The sequence below is a fragment of the Pyrgilauda ruficollis genome, unplaced genomic scaffold (genome assembly GCF_017590135.1).
Source record: "Pyrgilauda ruficollis isolate IOZ18807 unplaced genomic scaffold, ASM1759013v1 scaffold6, whole genome shotgun sequence".
Classification (NCBI taxonomy): Eukaryota; Metazoa; Chordata; class Aves; order Passeriformes; family Passeridae; genus Pyrgilauda; species Pyrgilauda ruficollis.
This window is the reverse complement of record NW_024527710.1, coordinates 1,989,039-2,006,577: the sequence shown is the minus strand read 5'-3', so window position 1 is coordinate 2,006,577 and position 17,539 is coordinate 1,989,039. Positions and strand designations below refer to the sequence as shown.

General features: G+C 40.0%; 1 long non-coding RNA gene across 1 annotated transcript in view; it reads left to right on the top strand.

Moving 5' to 3' along the window:
* LOC121362092 overlaps positions 1–17,332 on the top strand; it is a 50,975-nt gene extending 33,643 nt beyond the window's left edge. Inside the window, exon 7 of the long non-coding RNA XR_005956441.1 lies at positions 17,238–17,332. This is a non-coding gene — a long non-coding RNA (uncharacterized LOC121362092). The remainder of the gene's footprint in view (positions 1–17,237) is intronic.
* Positions 17,333–17,539: the final 207 nt, after the last annotated feature.

Genomic DNA, 17,539 nt, shown 5'->3' with positions numbered 1-17,539 from the left:
ATATTAAATGAAGAGGTGCAATTTATGACTTTTGCATGTATAATTTTCCTTTCTCTGTAAAGGTTTTCTAAATTTTGTTTAAAGAATCCTTGCTGTCTTTGGCTGATTTTTTGTTATTTGTTGTCTTGTTGTATAGCTCTTGGCATATAATTTTAATCAGCCAACCGCCTTTTAAATTTTTGCCAGCTGATAACTACTCACAAGCAAGTAACTTGCAGTACTATGCCAGGAATGTTGTGATAAAAATGTCAATTTAAACCTGGCCAAGGATGACAGTCATAACTATTTCCAAGTGAGAAACTTGAACAGAATACATAACACAATAGCACTTTTTATTTTCTGCTAGTGTAATACATGCAGGAACTTTAGAGGTTCCCATAATGATAACCCTCTCAGTCAAAACCCCACTTAAAAATTGGCTGCATTGGTAGCTCCATCAACCTCATCATCTCTTGTCATCTGAAAGGCTAATAGTAAAAAATCTTCAATACAACTGAACATTTTCAATTAATATGTCATCAACTCAAATGCTGGCTGTAATCAGTCCTGAAAATTCAGCAGCTATAGAAGTCAGTGAATGAGGGAACTCGAGGTTTTGCTAAGAGTGACCATGGGTTATATCCTGACCAACTGAACTCTGTTTCAGAAAACTAGGTGCACATGTTAGCACAGAGTAAACCCAAGCAATTCAGTATTTGCCTTCCCCTCATCTGTTTTTTGCTCTCTGGGCTATAAATACACTCATCCAGAGTTCTTTATTAGGACAATAATCCAGTGGCAAGATACTTTGAAATCAAAACCTGAAACATGATGGGTTGGGACATAAGTGATACTTTGAAGTAGTCAGGAGATTCTTGGAAAAGATGAGTTCACAGATTTGGGAACAAAATGGCGTGGTTGCAGTGTTGTGAGGCCTCTCTGCACACAGCCCACCCCCTTCTTCAGAAAATTGTAAAACACCCCTTGTATTTTGTTCTTCCCATTTTAAAGCTGGATTTCATCTTCTAGGACGTTCAGGAAATGTGAATGGGCTTCAGGGCTTGTGCAGGGGTAGAAATACGTTTGCAAAATAATAATAATGAGCAGCTTTCATGAATCTCCGTGGAGATTTCTTCCCTTTGAGCATCTTCCAAGGTCTTTGCCACAGTCAGGGCAGAGTATCTCTGGTTTTAGACCAATCTTCCTGTTGCCCTTTGCCTCTTCCCATCTAGCTACTGCTACACAAATATTACTAGTATATATTATATTTGCTATATATTCATTTACACAGTCTTCATTTTGCTTTCTCTTTCCTTCATATTCTCTTACTCTGACACTTGATCTTTGTTGAATTTCTGCTGTTTCCATCAGCACTTGATCTGTGTTAATTTTTGTCACCCTTCATATTACAGTTTTACATCCTTCATTTTTCATATTTCGGTCTACCCACTTTAAACAGTATCACATAAAAATGCACTAGTGTTTTAATTTCAAGATGGTATTGCTAATATCAGTTCTTGTGAATGAAATGTATTACAGTCAGGTTCAGAAAATATAATCCTTACTGTTTGCTAGAACAGAACCCAAGTCCTGGATTTTTCTATTCTGTGGAAGATGCTGCAGTTTACTTTTAGCATTTCCCCCTATTAGATGGATCTTTGCTCTTCTTGTTGGTACATATGAAGAGGTTCCATGCAGCAGCTCTGGGTCAGGTACATTTTTCTTTATAACTCCTGGCTGCATCCCACCGTGGCTGATCTTCAGCAGCGCACTTGCAGTACTCCTCCTCCTCATGGAGATCCACAGCAGAGAGAATGGGGTGGGGAAGGTGGGCTTGCCTTCTTTCCTGGTGCATATCCACGTGTGGTTTGGGTCAGAACATGCTATAGGTCTACTTCTGCAGCTGTGGGGGTGTAAATGATGGCACTGTCATGAGGCTGGGCTCAGCAGAGGGTCAGCCATGGCTGGGGATGGGCTGTGGTGGGCACGGGGGCTCCCGGCATCTCCCTGCTGTGAGTGCGCAGCCTGCGCCGGACAGTGTGAGATGGGCATTGAACCTGGCCGTGGAGAGCAGCCTGTCATCCTGCAGGAATGTCAGATGCTAGACAGACCACTTTAACCTTGCTTAACCTTTCACTGTGCTCCTCAGCTAATGAGATGAATGAGAGTTTTATTGGTGTTTCTTGACCTAGATCTTTTACATGACTGTTCCCTGTATCTGAGCAGCCTAATGCCTTACGTTTTGTAAATCAATACAGCTTTATCTATTTTTTTTAAAGCTAGAAATGTTTATTTTAGGCCTACTATCATATCCTATAAATAATATTGATTTTGTTTAGCCTGAAAAACTATTTAATTTTGAATTGGCTCACCTTGTTAGTCAAATACAGTTCTTGGGTAAGTCCGAGCATGATTCTCATTACTTTTATCCCTATGGTGTTTGCAAACCTGGTGTCAGTAAATGGAGAATGGGATCTCCTGTGCATAAACCACATCTAAGTTTTCAATTTATGGAAGTTTTTCAGACTCTGGGATTTAATGGGCAAACACAAGAAAGCAGTTATAGCAGATTGCACAGCCTCATGTTACCTCAAATAATGCAAATATTATAGGACAGTGATAGGAATATGCAACATTAAGCCAGCCTTTCGTGGTGTTACGTGAATGGCACTGGCTCATCTGACAAGGAAAACTTAAAAATTTATTGAAAATTTATTGAATTTATTTAAATATTTTATATTTACATCTTCAATATACACTTTTCATAGTTATTATTTTACTTCTACCCTTCCATCCTTGCCATCCTTCCATTGATTGAAGTACAAATACTCTCATTGCCATTTGCAATGTACTGAAGTGAAGATTTCAAGACAAAAGAACAAAATAGTGATATTCAGGGTCAGGGTCATTGCTCCATCCGTTGTCTGCTGTGTTTGACACAACCAGTATTGTACTGCATGTGCAGCTAGAAGGGACCAGTACAGTGATGTTTCTTGCAGGTGCTTCAAACACTTCCAAAGGCATTTTTGAACATAACTTCTGACATTCCTTCCCATGTGTTCAAGACTTCTGTACCAGTACTTTCTCAGTTTCTATTCTGAAATAAAATAAATTCCTGTCTGTTTACATGCCTGATGTAAGTAAATGAAATTTTCAAGATGGAGTCAAATGAGACAGTATATTGAAATGCATTTCTCATTGTCCAACTCTGTGATAAGATTCTTATCCAAGCCTTTGGATTGCAGGGTAAATAGATACCCATTTGATCTGTTCACATATAAGACACAAAATCTGATTCAATTATCCTTTCATAGCAAATGTTTGACACTTCAGGTACCAAATAGATGATTCAAAGGTTGACTGTGAAAGTACAGGCTGAATTCATATACAAATGCAGGCATGGTAATGATTTTCAGGATCTTTTTTTATGTTAGCATTACACAGATGCAACCAAGGAAGTGATTAGTACATTTCTCTGTTGAACTTCTGAGACATAAGTTTGTGTATTATTACTTGCAACTAACTTTTCAATTTTACTATTATTTGCCTCTCTGACTTGGTAAGGACAAAATATCAGATTGATGATTTACATTTTATGTGGGAAAAAATAGGAACTGCCAGAAGGTTGGTCTGTGAATTTTTATTGAGACATCAGAAAAGCTAAACACCTCTAGCTCTTTAGTTCCAGAAATTAATGTATAATATAGTTTTCCAAAAACACAGCATTATCCCGTGGCTTTAAAATGACTGTGGGAAAAGCACATAAGTCTATTTTGTATTAAAATGAAGCAGACAGTATTAATTCCTGCTTGCCAAGATGCCCATGTGAATTTGTGATAGGCGTCCAAATGCGGAGGTAAGTAATAAGCAGGTATTGACTTCTATTGAGATCAGAATCGAGATTTGTTGACCCAGAGAGGTTACAATTGACTGAAGAGTGGGGCAGTAAATCTTGTTATTGAACAAAAAGCTAAAGTCAATATATGTATTATTATAAACATTTTTCTTTTGGAAGAGATAATAAGGGTGGAGTGGTTTAAGACTTTAGATTTATATGGCCATGATAGCATACAGTTCTTTTAAGTAGTCAGAGGAGAAAAATGCCTGGAGGGAGGTTGTGGGGGGTTTTTATTGGTGGGTTTTTTGCAGGTTTTGTTTGTTTGTTTGTTTGTTTTGTTGGGGTTTTTTTGTGTGCCTTTTTAAAAAAAAATATTTATTTATTTTTAATAGAGCTTCACCAATCATGCCAAAGCAGTAAAGCCTGCATCAACTTTCACATCATAAACCCTTACTCTCATTGTTTTATAACTCAGCTATAAAGGTTATTTTCAGATTGAAATTTGGCCTGCAAGCTCTTTGGCTAAGAATCATTTTTTCCCCAGAAGGGTGAAAAGAATAAAGATGATCTATTGAACTATTTATTGAATTTTAGAGGAGCACAGAAAATACGTGTTGTGATTTTTATATAATTCAAGATTTAGATCGTATTCTTATTGAATATTATTTTCCACATAAAGCTAGGATTTACTTGATCATAAAGGTGTGGGCTGAAAATGTTCTTTCAGTGCTTTCAAACACTTGCTAATATTAATCCATGCCTTGTACTGTAAACAAGTGTGATTTTTATATTTTAGTCCATTCTATTATGCTCTGTTCAGTATATTATATTTTAGGTTATTGCTTGAAAAAATAAAGAGGAGACAGAGCACAGAAGTAAACAAAAATCCATCCATCTGAAGACATTAAACTTATTAATTAAAATCACATACATCCTATAGTGACTGACTGACTGAAGAAATAGCTGTTGAATTGCAATTTTATAACATTTATATCTGTTAGTATCTTGACTGCCAGTAGAAATAATCCTTCAGTAACTCAAAAATCCTCTAACAAAAATAATTTGTTGCTTTCCATTGCAGAAACTATCTGCCTCCTTCCTTAGTTCACAAGACCCTCTTATGTTTCTGTAGGATTCAGGAACTTGTGCTAATTTAGGAGACTCACTGAATCTCTTTAGCAGCACAGGCTACGATAAATGCATCAAACATGTTCTCTGCTCTTTGCACTGGCTTGCTGTGAATTTAAAAACAAACCCCAGGTTGGCACCCTTGTCTTGGAGCCCTTTGGTGTGCTGGTGTCGGTGCCCCAGTGGAGCCTGGCTGTGTGCCGCGCCCGCTCGGCAGCACCGCGCTCCTTTCCTCGGAGCACCGGGGCAGCTTCCTTCTGCAGGGGCACAGAGGAATAACCACCCCAGCCAGAGCCCGGGTCCCGGCTCTGCTCTGCTGCCTGGTGAGGCTCTCCCTGCTGCTGACACTTGATTCAGTTCCCTCCTGTGCTCCCACCCTGCTGGCATCACTTGCAGTGGCATTCCGAGCTGGGAATTACTGCGCTGTGGCTGATGGCCAGGATCTTTCCCCTCCTTAGAGAAGTTCTCCTGCTGTCTCTGTATAACTTCATGGGAATATCTTTGAAATGATCTGCTCTTCTGTCAGACCTCAGTATGGTGAAAGAGACCTTGAGAAGTGTAGCTCCTACAAGAGCAGTATTTCCAAATGACCTGCAGAAAAAAACAGACTTATTTTGAATTGAATGCTATTTCCTCTCTCTGTTTATGCAATTTCTGTTCTGGAAATGTGTAGGAGGGAAGGGTAATTGTCTCATCCTCAGTTTTGCCCCATTTAAAATATGCATGCAGATAAACTCTGTTTCTCTAACTAAAACTATGTGACCTGAGGCCTTAGCTTTCCACAAGGCTGACCATTGCTTTGGCTCCTTTGACTTTTGTTCTTTAAGTAGCAAAGAATGAAAATACAGAAAAAGCATTTTTTAATCCCTGAATATGTCATAGCTACGTTTTCCTATAATGTGGAGTGACCCTTGTGCTCACAGTGCACCTGCAGTGCGCCTGGCTGGGGATGCTGGTGGTGGCACACAGTGCAGTGGCCTTCCTCCCAGGCATCAGTGAGAAGCTCAGCTTGCACTCTTACCCAATATGGACAAGCAGACTGGGACATTTTTGCTTATTTCATCACAATTAAATAAATTACTCTGAGTTAGCCAGAAAAGGTTGCTATGAAGAGGTTTGGCTTAGAGTACCTTGGGTTCCAGTCACCATCAACCAAATCTGTGGATTTTTATGCTTTTTCTGAGGCTTTTCATTCACTACAAGATAATGTACTTCAACGCTGTCTCTATAGTATATGAAGGAATTTTTTTTCAAAAGCATGCATGTCCCTGGAAGCATGCTTTGAGAAACCACAGCATCTGGCTATACTTTGCCCACCTTATTGCAGTTTCTGTCTGTAGATGCTGATGCATTTAAATTAGTTGCTATTTCCAAGCTATTATAAAGGCCACAGATGAAAATCTTCTGTAGCTACAAAGTGCCTACAGATTTATTCAAACCTACAAAAACTTCATTCATTTCCATTCCCAAGACAGCTTCCAGCCTTCCCCTATGGATATGCATGCTGTTTAATGGCACATGAATTAGCATGTCTGCTTGTTGGCACCAGTGTGGTAATGGTGGCAGTTGCTGATAAAGCTCATTAGATGGAAATAAAGGATCTCAAGTAAGTTAATGGTGAAAAACATCCGAATTTAGTAGGCGTAGAGCTGTGAACATAAAATGAATGTGTAATATATTGAGCTTCAGCATGGTCAGGCTCTGGCTTGTGGCTTCTTCTTGTGGGGAGATATTTTAAATTCAGTTTTTATGTAATTTTATTTTAGAAAATCACCTGCTTTTTGGTGTATGAGCTGTCTAAAACACTTTGCTGGTCTGTATTTAAAATGTGCTTATATCAAATGAATTGAAGCTGGATTTGTGAAGTTGAAGGGAAAATCTACTTATGAAGACATCCTTTTCCTAAAGCTTGTGCTGGCCAACTCTGCTGCTGCTGAATGAGATGCATCTTTTTGAACATATACAATTTAAGCACAGTATTGTCAGATAATACAAAAATACATATTCAACAAATAAGCATTGGGCTGAATGTCCCATCTGAAAATGACAGCTTCTTGTCGAGTTTGAAAACAGTGCTTCTGCACTCATTTTCCCATAAGTACACCCTTGCCTTCTTTGGTCATACTGAAGTATTTTTTGTTTACCATACAAGGCAATATGGTGTCAGAACAGTGCCATGTCTATCTATAATGTGGTTTTTAGAAGAAATACGCTAGGGTGATTTATATGGGGCTTATTAGTGTTCACAAAGACAGCCAGGTCATGGTTGATTCGATCATAATTTGCTCCTTCTGATTTTCACTATTCAGAAATTACTGTGTTTAAGCTAGAGACGTACTGCTCTCACCTCTGTTTGCCAGAGTGGGATTAATAGTAGAATAATGTCAAGCCAGACAAACTTAAGTGGCAAAGTTACTTACTTTTTAAAAAAGAGATGGAATTAGTGGGTTATGTGGGTGAAAGTCTTTCCAGTATCACAAGCCTTGTAAGCCCAAAGAACGTTTTTATTATAGTCAGTGGGGGATGTTCAGACAATGAGATGTTGAAGAGCAAAATGTGATTCTAGCTGATTCTTGATCTTACTGGGGGAGGCTGTGCTTTGATTTCTTTCAGGAAAGCACAGTGCACACCTGTGGTATTATATAAAACATTACATAATTATGAGAATAACACCCTGAATTTTCTCCCTCCAGCTCTGGCCTAGTCCACCTCTAATGAAGCAGCAAGTGTGTGGTGACTTACATTCAGATCTGTCTTTGTGCCTTAGCTTGCAAAGTCTGTGAATTTATACATGTTGCCTTTGGCATTTATTTTCTGGAGTTGCTTTTGCTTATTTCAAGGAGAAAGCCTACCAATGTTCCCTTAAAATAAGTTTACTATTCAGGCCAGATTGTTGCCTTTTCTTTCCTGCCATGCTTGCAGCCTAATTGTATTTAATATCACAGTTCAGGGCTTTCCTCTCTCTGCTCCTTGTCACTCAGAGGTATTTAAAAGAGGATTTAAACCAGCTATTTTTTGTACTTAATCCTTGATCCCTTCTGCCTGCCCCCTGCCCAAGCTTGCTCATTCACTGGAAATAGCAGCCTATGTCCACATTTTACTGCTCTAGTTTATAGTAATTTTGTCTTATGCCTTTGGAGTATAAATGATTGTTCAATTCAGACATTCAAAATGAAAGTGAAGTTGCCAGTGGAAACGGGTGACTCATTATACAATGAGTGAGTACAAATAAAAAGGTGCCTGAGTATAATAATCAGAAGATATTGACTTTTGTTGAGGTCAGGATCACAATTTATTAACCCAAGAGGTAAATATTGACTGAAACTTTGGGCAGCTTTTTTTCCCTCTCTTTTCCTTATAGCCGAGAGAAGACTGCAGAGGATTTACTAAATAACTCCATCTGCCTGCACTGTGAGATGGAGACTTTTGCATTTTGCCTGCAGTTTTATGCTCATCTTTTGTTCTGGCTCTCCCAAGGGCAAAACGATTTATGGCGTATTTTAGAGGAATATTTAAAATCATGCTAATTGCTGTTTCTTCGTCATTAATTCTGCTCTTGACAAGCCAGAATCCTTCTCCTGAAAAAGGTTTTGCTTCTGAGTACTTCTTCAGATGATCCCAGCCCCAGACTGGCTGTCTGCATTTTCTCTTCTGTCCTGGCCATTGCCCTGTCTGATGTGTCGGAGATCTTTTTTTTGTGTGTGTGTGTGTCTAAAAACACCAGGGTACTGAAGCAGCCATCAGACAGATGCCCTTGGGAATGGTGGCTCCTTGTGCTGCTGACATTCTGTTCACTCTCTAGAAGGGGCTGTACAATCAAATTATTTGCCAGAGCAGAAGCAGCTCCCTCATTTGGCTGAAATGAGCACCCTGGAAGCACTATTCCGCTGTCTTGGAAAACCAGGCTTTTCCAGGTTTCCTCCCTCTCTGACTGCTCTGTGCCTTCTAGGGACTACCCAATTTGTGCTGAAGGATATGTTTGGGATTTATGTTTGGTGGTTGAGCCTTTTCTGAGCAGGGCACTTTACTTGCTTTTCATTCAGTCACATTTTTTGTTTGTGCTTTCTTGTTGGGGTTTGGGTTTTTGCTAGTCACATGGCTGGCATTTTGCAGTGGGTCTGGCCTCAGGAGCCACAGGGGTGCAGAGTTCCTGCAGGGCTGGCTGGGGACCAAGGCGGGTTGGCTGCTGGATGCCACCTTGCAGCTGCTGCCACCACACCTGGACAACGTTTGGAGCCCTTGTCCTTGCTGTCTTCCAAGCTAAAAGAGATGGTGTAGAGAGAATTAATGTGACTTTCTACTCTTACAGGCTAATTTCTAGATTTACTTCTTTTCTGTCCGGCCTTTCCTCCCTCTCCTTCTCCTTCTCTAGTCTTTTATTTTGTCAAATAATCTGCCTCTTTTTTTGGTGTTCTCATTGCCCATTGTCTTGTGGTTTTGCTCCTGCATCCTCCTCAGAGTAAGATCTTTTTCTGTTTAGAGTCTGATTTACATTAATAATGCCTCAGGATAATCAGGCAGGACTGAATTTTCGCACAATTTTAAATACTACGAAAGCTCCAGTGAGCTTTTAGCATGAGAGGGCTGCTTAGTGAGCATTGGAAAAGTGTTCTGAACCAGCTGATAAAATTTATCTGTGAAAAAGAGACTGCGAAGTATTAGTATCAAATCATTATATATGGGAGCAAAGTCTTAAATCAACCTTTGTAATCTGTGGATTTTAGTGGAAGTGTGGATATCTGCACTGCAAACATAAGCCTACTGAAAATACCTCACTTCCTCTGCAGAGCCTTCAGACCGGATCCACAGATTCCTCAGCATTCATGGACCCCAGACTGGAAGCCACAGCATAAAATTAGGTTAATGTTCTGGGAGGGTCTTCCCTGCTGAAGCTCAGCTTTGCTGAGCTGAGGAACCTGCCGCAAATGGTGACACAGGCTGATTTAAACAGTGCTTAAATCACTGTGTAGTGTTAGAGACTGCAGTGCTTCTGCTGCACCTTGGAGACTCCAAGTCTGTTCTGCACACTTCTGCGTGTCCCACTTGTGTCTGGTGTAATGCAGCCTCTGTGACCTGATCCACAGACTCCCATTACCTCTACCAGTGAGGCCCATAAAACACTTTTGGGCTCAGACCAAAGTGAAAGGGCCAGAGGAAATGAGTTTAAAAGCCTGAGCACATCTCCCAATGGACATAACAGTCCACATCACAAAATTTATATACATAATTTAAAATAACTGGCAACTTTAGAAAGCAAAGCAAAGAGAAAAATGGAGCTACTTTAGCTGATTATTTATGGTCACCTTTTGTCTCAGATGTTTCTGTAAGGAAAATCTTGCCTGTTTGGTAGTTCAAATCACTAATGCTGAACCTGAACTACTCTGTTCTCTGCTCTGTTCTCTGTTCTCAGCGATGAGAATCGCACATTCGCTGTCTATTTCACAAGTGCATTTGCTGTATTTTTAAATTTAAATTATTTGTCTCCCTTTATTTCCCAGTGCTTAGGTGAAGACTCTGTCCCCAGACTCTGCTACCTCTCTATTGCCCTCCAAGTACTTCATATGAAAGGTCACAGGCTCACAATACTGACTCCTTGCAAAGTTCAACTGGCGCTCTTTTGTAGGCTAAAGCCATTCCCCATCTCTGTAGCAAGGGAGGTCCCCTGGCAGCAAAACAAATGTGGTTAGTTATGTGTGGCATGAACCTCAGCTGCTTTGGGAGCTGAGCTCCGGAAAACATGTAATGGTAATGTATCGAGAATTACAAGCTAACCCATCAGCCTCTCTCAAGAAATTTAACTCTGCAATGTTTTATTTTGCCTAGGGAAAGTCTATTTGGGTCTATCACCTGGTTTCCAGGAAGGTCCAGCACTCCCCCCTCCCCTGCTCCTTAGCAGGACGGATAGCATATAAAGAGGTCAAAGAGACTACCAGTGTCATGCCATAAATCAGTGGTTCAGCTTAGAGGAGAGCCCAAAAGGCTTCTGCTCATCTGGTGTAAACTGACTCATTCTGCTGCAGCCAACAGCTGAACCAGATTTGCAGCAGCAGATTTGCCTCAAGAGCTTCAGAATTCCCACTTTAGGTTTACCCAACTGGTATTTTAGACATTCTTTCTCTGTTGTCAATGGCAGAGATTTTATTAATATCTTAATAAATATATTTCAACCACTGCTTCACAAAATATCCAAACTTCACTCCCTGCCCACAAATAAGATGTTATGTATATGGGATTATAAAAATACCAGTAGCCAATTCAGTTTAATTTAAATTTAGATTTTGCCCTAAACAAATACTGATGTGCCCTGTATATTTTTACTGCCAGATCATGATTTACTAACTCCGTTTTGGGGGTTAAAGAGAGTATGACCTTGCCCCATATTAATATTTAAAGATTGCCGTGCACATGAAATCGGATGCTGACACAAGTCTCAAAGGACTAAGAGGTTTTTAATCTTTTGAAGAAGCAGTGCCACACTGAAATATGTATTACTACATTCAAAACAGAGAATGTAACAAATGTCCCACTAGCAGGCATCAGAGACTGCAAATTTCATTCAGTGTAATATGGTCGGCAAATACCAACTTGTTTCCAGAAGGGAAATTGCAATGCCACTAAGGCTGATGCTTGACACCACAGCAAAGGCCAGCAGCAGCATCTCAGACACTGCAGTAAAAGAGTTTGCCATCCAGTTCTAAATGCAGGAGCCATTTAGTGCCCTTTTCAAGGCAATACATAGATTTTACTCTTTCAAAAAGGTGAAAGTTTATGTACATTTCTTTTCAAATGCAATTTAGAACAGTTTAAGAACCATGCGGTTCTTTGTTTTTACAACAGCACAAGCCCAAATATTAAAACCTCTGGATTTTCTTTTAATGCAGCAAAAAATAAAGCCAGAGCTGTTTTAATAGAAAACAGGAACAGCTGATATTTAAGATAAATGAATAATTTTATGCCTTTTAAGAGCACAGTTAATTTCTTTAAAAGAATTCAAGCTTAGGCTATCAGCATTTTTAACACGCCTTTCCACTACACACAAGCTTCAAACAAAAATATGAGCTAGCAAGCTGTAAAAGAGTCTAATTAGTTTCTCATTGCATTTTGGATTTACTCAGTTTGGATGAAAATGTTATAGGTGAGGTTTCTGATTACAATAGTTCCTGTGTTTTGATAACATCATGCAGGTGTTACAGGACTTGAAAAATCATGACTGAATGGCTCTATCCAGTCTCCTTTTTTGGTGAGTGACAGAGGTGGCAGCCTGCCACTCCTGGTCTCTTGTCATATTTCTGATAGATAATTGCAGACTGGTGCCTCTGGGAGCTTGCTATGGTGCTGCCAGAAAGCACTGGTCTGGTTTGGAGCTAGTTCAACCAAAAGTTAGATAAATGCAGAAGAATTTGGGTACTAGAGGTTTCCAGCCCTGAGGAATTAGGAGCCTGTGAACGTGGGTGTTCATTTCCCAAATCATCAGCTGAGGGTCACCACTATGCTTGCTGATGGGTGATGTCCACACCTCCACCAGTGGCAGTAGTGATTAAAAGGAAAAGGAACCAGCCCTATTGTTTGGAAGTTAGGAGGTAGTGCTGGAAAACTTGGTGCAAGGGGAGCAGCTCTCCTTGCCATGGGGTATTGAAGGCTGACCATCCTCTCCATGTTGGCTGTGCTGTTGATGCAGCATTGCTGTGACCTAACCCTCACCTGGCCATTTCAGAAGCAGGGTACACTTTCTTTGTTCCTTTACAACCATTAAGGCCTGTAACCTTCCTTTTCCCTTAGCATTCCTGTCCCAGACCCATCCTCCTTCCATCTGTGCCCTCCCTCAGCAAGGTTATGAGTCATGGGAGCAGATGCCAGAGAAACGTGCACCTTCTGAATGAGTGAATGTCTAAAAGGAGGCAGGAAAAACTGCGTGGAGACTTCTGCTTTCAGTGCTTCCCAAACATGTGGTCTCACTTCAATACATTTGCCAGTCAGCTAATCTATTTCCCTCTAAATTTGTTTGTCTTGTCAGATTTTGTGGGGGCAGTATTTATTGGAAGTTTTTTGGTCACTGTAAACACAATTTGATCTATTTTATCCAAAATGAGTGTTTTTCTCTGCATGACTTACTTAGAACTTCATACTGCTAAGTCTCAAAAAAAGAATTTCAGTGAGTCACAAGTGCTGCAGGATGGCATGATGTCCTTCACAGAAATAACGACTACAGATGCGTAAAAGAAAATTAGAATTTGAGAATCTGAAGTTCTTTGCAGAATCTGAAACACTTTTATTATCAGCATTGCCAATAGTACAAATGAGGCTGAAGCAACAGATAAGTGTTCTGGTCCAATGAATTCACCTACTGCTTATGATCCTTCCAGTCATATTTTTAACTGTTTTGGCATTCCCCATTAAATCTCCCTAAACAGTCTTCTTGCTGGTTCAGTGCTCTCGACCAGGAAGCTTCTGAGTTTGTGAGGATTTGTACTTGATCATGAATGATTCATGAAACGAGCTTAGAAAACTAAGTTTAACATCTTATTCAATGCTGAGGGAAAAAAAGAGCATCTTCTCCCATACTCGTAACAACTTGGCTAAAAAGGAAGAGTCTCAATGTCTCATTTTAAACACTGAAATTCAGAGCATCTGTTGCCTTTCCAGCTAAACCTCATCTCTACTAAGAAGCAAGAGGAAGCATTTTAATTTACTACTGTAGCTGGTTTTGTTTTTCATTCTGCTCATGCGTTTGACCACATCCCAGCAGCACGCACAGCCGGGCTGTCGGGGCACAGCTGACAGCCGGGAACTGCCCATGCTGGTGGCCATTTCCCACTCCCATTTAACCACGTGTTAGATTTTTCTCTAAAAGCTGTGTCTGAGATCAGTTGATCTTATTTTTATTTTACAGCTGAGTCTGTAAGCTCCTTAGGACAACAGAAAGCTTAAACCCCAGGGTGTTTATATTCTAGTGCCTCTCTCTCCTTCTCCTCTCCCTTGACCTCTGTGTGCGTGGCAGACAGAAGTGCCCCATCTCCAAAGGGTGTGCATGGCACTCATAGCCTGGGAACACACAGCCCCATTTCCCTGCCGTGCCTATTCCACACAGACCATGTTTGAGTCTTGCTTTTCGCACCAGTGAAATGGAGATAATTGTGTTGCTTTGATGTGCTGATAAAAGTGCCTTGTGAGAACTAAATATTTCTTTGTGGAACGTGCCATGGCATGTTTGGAAGCTCTGTATAGCAAAGGGTAGGAAGACAGCAGAGACATGGATCTAATGCAAAAAAATCAGGACAAAACAGAGAAGGAGGTCCATGGTTATTCCCTTGCTGTCCTTTGTCTCCTATTCTAGAACTGCAAGAGGATAAGGATTTTTTTCCTCTTCCTTTGCTGAATGAAAAGACGACAACACAGCGTACATCTAGGAACACCTGCTGCGAGAATAAAACACAATAAACATGAAGCATGCTATGGTGAGAGACATATTTTGCTTGTACAATAGACATTTTGATCCAGAGTTACAGAAAGTTTAAACCCGTAAATTAAAATCAATTCAAATGGTTTTGTTATTCAACCTGGGGTTTTTTTGTTGTGCTTCGCATTTTTTTTAAGCTGGAAAAATTTTGATCTCATGGTTAATAGAATTATGAAAAAGAAGAAAGTACTTCTAAATAAGGTCTTCTAAGGTGTCCCCTGGGACTACGATTTGCAACTGGTCTTGCATTAATTGCAGTTTCTCTGGCTGTTTGTTAGGCCATTGCCATGCTGCGTTAAGGTCTCGATGCTTTTATCTAGCCCTCCCCTATTCCCTGTTTGTTCTTCAGCAGGGATGAGAGGAACCCTTACAGTATGCAAATACATAATGCTTTCTATGCTTCTTTCTTTAGAGACATAAAAGGATTTTTTTAAAAAGGCAAGTTGAATACATGGCAATAAAGACATAAATCTTCAGAAGCAGGCAAGCTACACTCCCTCCGCACTTCACAAATGAAGCATGGTTTTTGCAAAGAAAGAGTTTGTTAGGAGAACCAGAGGAAGCAGGATTTCCATAATGATTTGCAAGAAAGAAGTCTGTAACACATGGCACCGTATTTCCTTCAGAACTGCAATCCCCTTGAGACCAAATTCTTTACTACTTAATCACTGCAGTAATTAGAGATGATGTTGGCAAGTGTTCATTGAACGTTGTGTCATTTTACATCTTAAAACATTTTGGCGTTACTTTCCATTTCCTTTATTTGGTGTGTTCTGGTCCATCCCCTGGATGATTAGACACAGCTGGCCTTTGCTTTGGGACCAGGTCACTTTTGCAATTAAGAGCTGTGTTGGTCTGCACTGATAAAAACAGGGACTAAATAGTTCTATTTATGGTTTATAAATTACTTTTCCACCAAACATTTTTTATAATGACTTGTACACAAGAGACTTGATGTGAAACAAATCTGAGTGAAACAGAGGATTCCAGCCACAAAAAAAATGGCTCTGTCCTACAGATTTCTACATTTCAAATGTGGAAAACTGCAGTAACAAAGCATGAAGATCAGACTGCATGAAGCAGAGCTCTGTAGATGGAGAATAAGGTTGCAGCACCAAACCTGTGCGCAGAACGTGGCTGTGATTATGAGGAGTGCCCTGGGGGGGTGGGCAGCAAGGGGCAGCCATCAGCAGCATCTGCATAATGCTGCTCCTTCTCTCTCTGCTGCTCTGTAAAGGCTGGCCAATGTGATGTCAGATGAGGAGAAAGGGAAAAGTGAAAGGGCTGTTCAACCCCTGAATCTGTCAGCTGCAACTTCTGTTGGTAAGGTTGTGGGGACTGTGCTTGAGGTGTTAATAATACATCTGGAAATAGTGCAGCCTGACTTCTCTGCATTTCAGGTCTGTGCTTGTAGCTGTCACTTCAGAAAAGCAGGAAATGTTCTTCTTACAAGATATCATAATAGCTGAAAACCGCAGGTGTACCTTTCAGTTTTCTAAAATCCAAGTATCATTAACTATGTTGAGTGGCATATCAAGGCAACGGTGCATGGTGGAAGGTCCCTGCACTACTCTTGCAGGCTCAGATTGTCCTTTTACACTCTAGATCTTAATCTTCATTTTTCAGAATGTTCATGTGTCTTGTTACTTTTTTAAAAACAGGCTTTGATGAAGCACTGGAGCCTTCCAAAGGTTAGCCGTGGAGGGTGCAGCAATGGCCTGTCTGTGATGCACACTTCTACCTGGCCCCCTGTGTTTGAGCATCCTTTCAGCTGGGCAGGCATTGCAGTGTCCCTCATAACTGGGCTTGGTCTTGGATAAAGACTGTTTCCACTTTCAGTCTCATTTCTTACAGGCTGAAACAGAAAAGTCATCAGATGTAAAGTTCAGCTTAAATGACAATTTGTGTGACTAATGACCTTCTAAAAGACGAGGTGGTAGATTATAATGTCTTTTGAAATGCTTTCAGAGGAGAAAAACAGTAAAAATTATATGACAAATATAAAAAAGGGAAAGAAAACAAAGTTAGTAACATAAGCAAGTACTAGCAGCCATTATGCTTTTAAATTATCTCTCCACAGCCTACAAATCTTTGCTTTGACTCACGCCTACCATACATCTAGCAAAGGGAGAAATAATATTTTTTATTGCCACTCAATTATAATTGATATACTACTGTATCATTTTAAAATGTGTGAAAGCTGAAAAGTACACACACAAAAATTTAAAATGGCAGGCAAGGAACAGCATATTAAAAGTGATAGAACTTTCTGAACTAGTTTTATATACATCCCTTTCTCCCCTTATATGTATGTTCCAGGCAGACAAAAAGTACTAATAAAAATTGGTAATGCTCAAAACGAATTAAAGAAAATTACCTCTCCTTTTAATTCTCCTTACAAGCATTTTCTGCAATATTGATTATTTTCCAGAGGTAAGTGATAGTATCTATTCTTTGTGCAATTAATCCATATGTTCATTTTGCATGGTGGTTTTAGAAATCCTCTGAGGTCCAGAATTAGGATAATGGTTAACTAGAATAAAGCTAATTCTGTGACAGTTTCTAAGAAAAAATCTGGCCAAAGGCTGATTGTGCTGCTGCTGTGACAAAGACATCTAGCAGTGTATTAGTTGTCTGACATACTAGAGGACAGGTTCTGGAATAATTTGAAATGGGAATTCAGATTGCACCTAGCCAATAACTTCCTTTCTCCAACACTAGCACTGAAAATTCCAGAGCTGTGGCTATATGGCATATGCATGACAAAACCACTGTTTATGATTTTGTTTGCTACTCGTAAATAATTCTGATGTTCCTTTTTTTCTTCCATTTCAGAGTCTGTCGCTTAGAAATATCTTCCAAGAGATGATGCTGGTTTTGTACTGAAAGTTGTATCTTTCAGTCTTTGTTACCTTTATCACAGATGCCAAACTGATACCAAAAGTGAGTATATTTTTAAGCATTTTTATGTAGACAATTCAAGCACTTCTTGCTTTCCTATTTTTCCAGTGCAAATGCTCCTAAATCACCATGAGGCAGGATGTGTTATGGGATGCACCTTAAACAAAGTGCTGAACACAGACTGCGTGGCTGCAAAGCCAGGTGCCTTGGTAGTGCAGATGGGAGTGTGAGAGCAC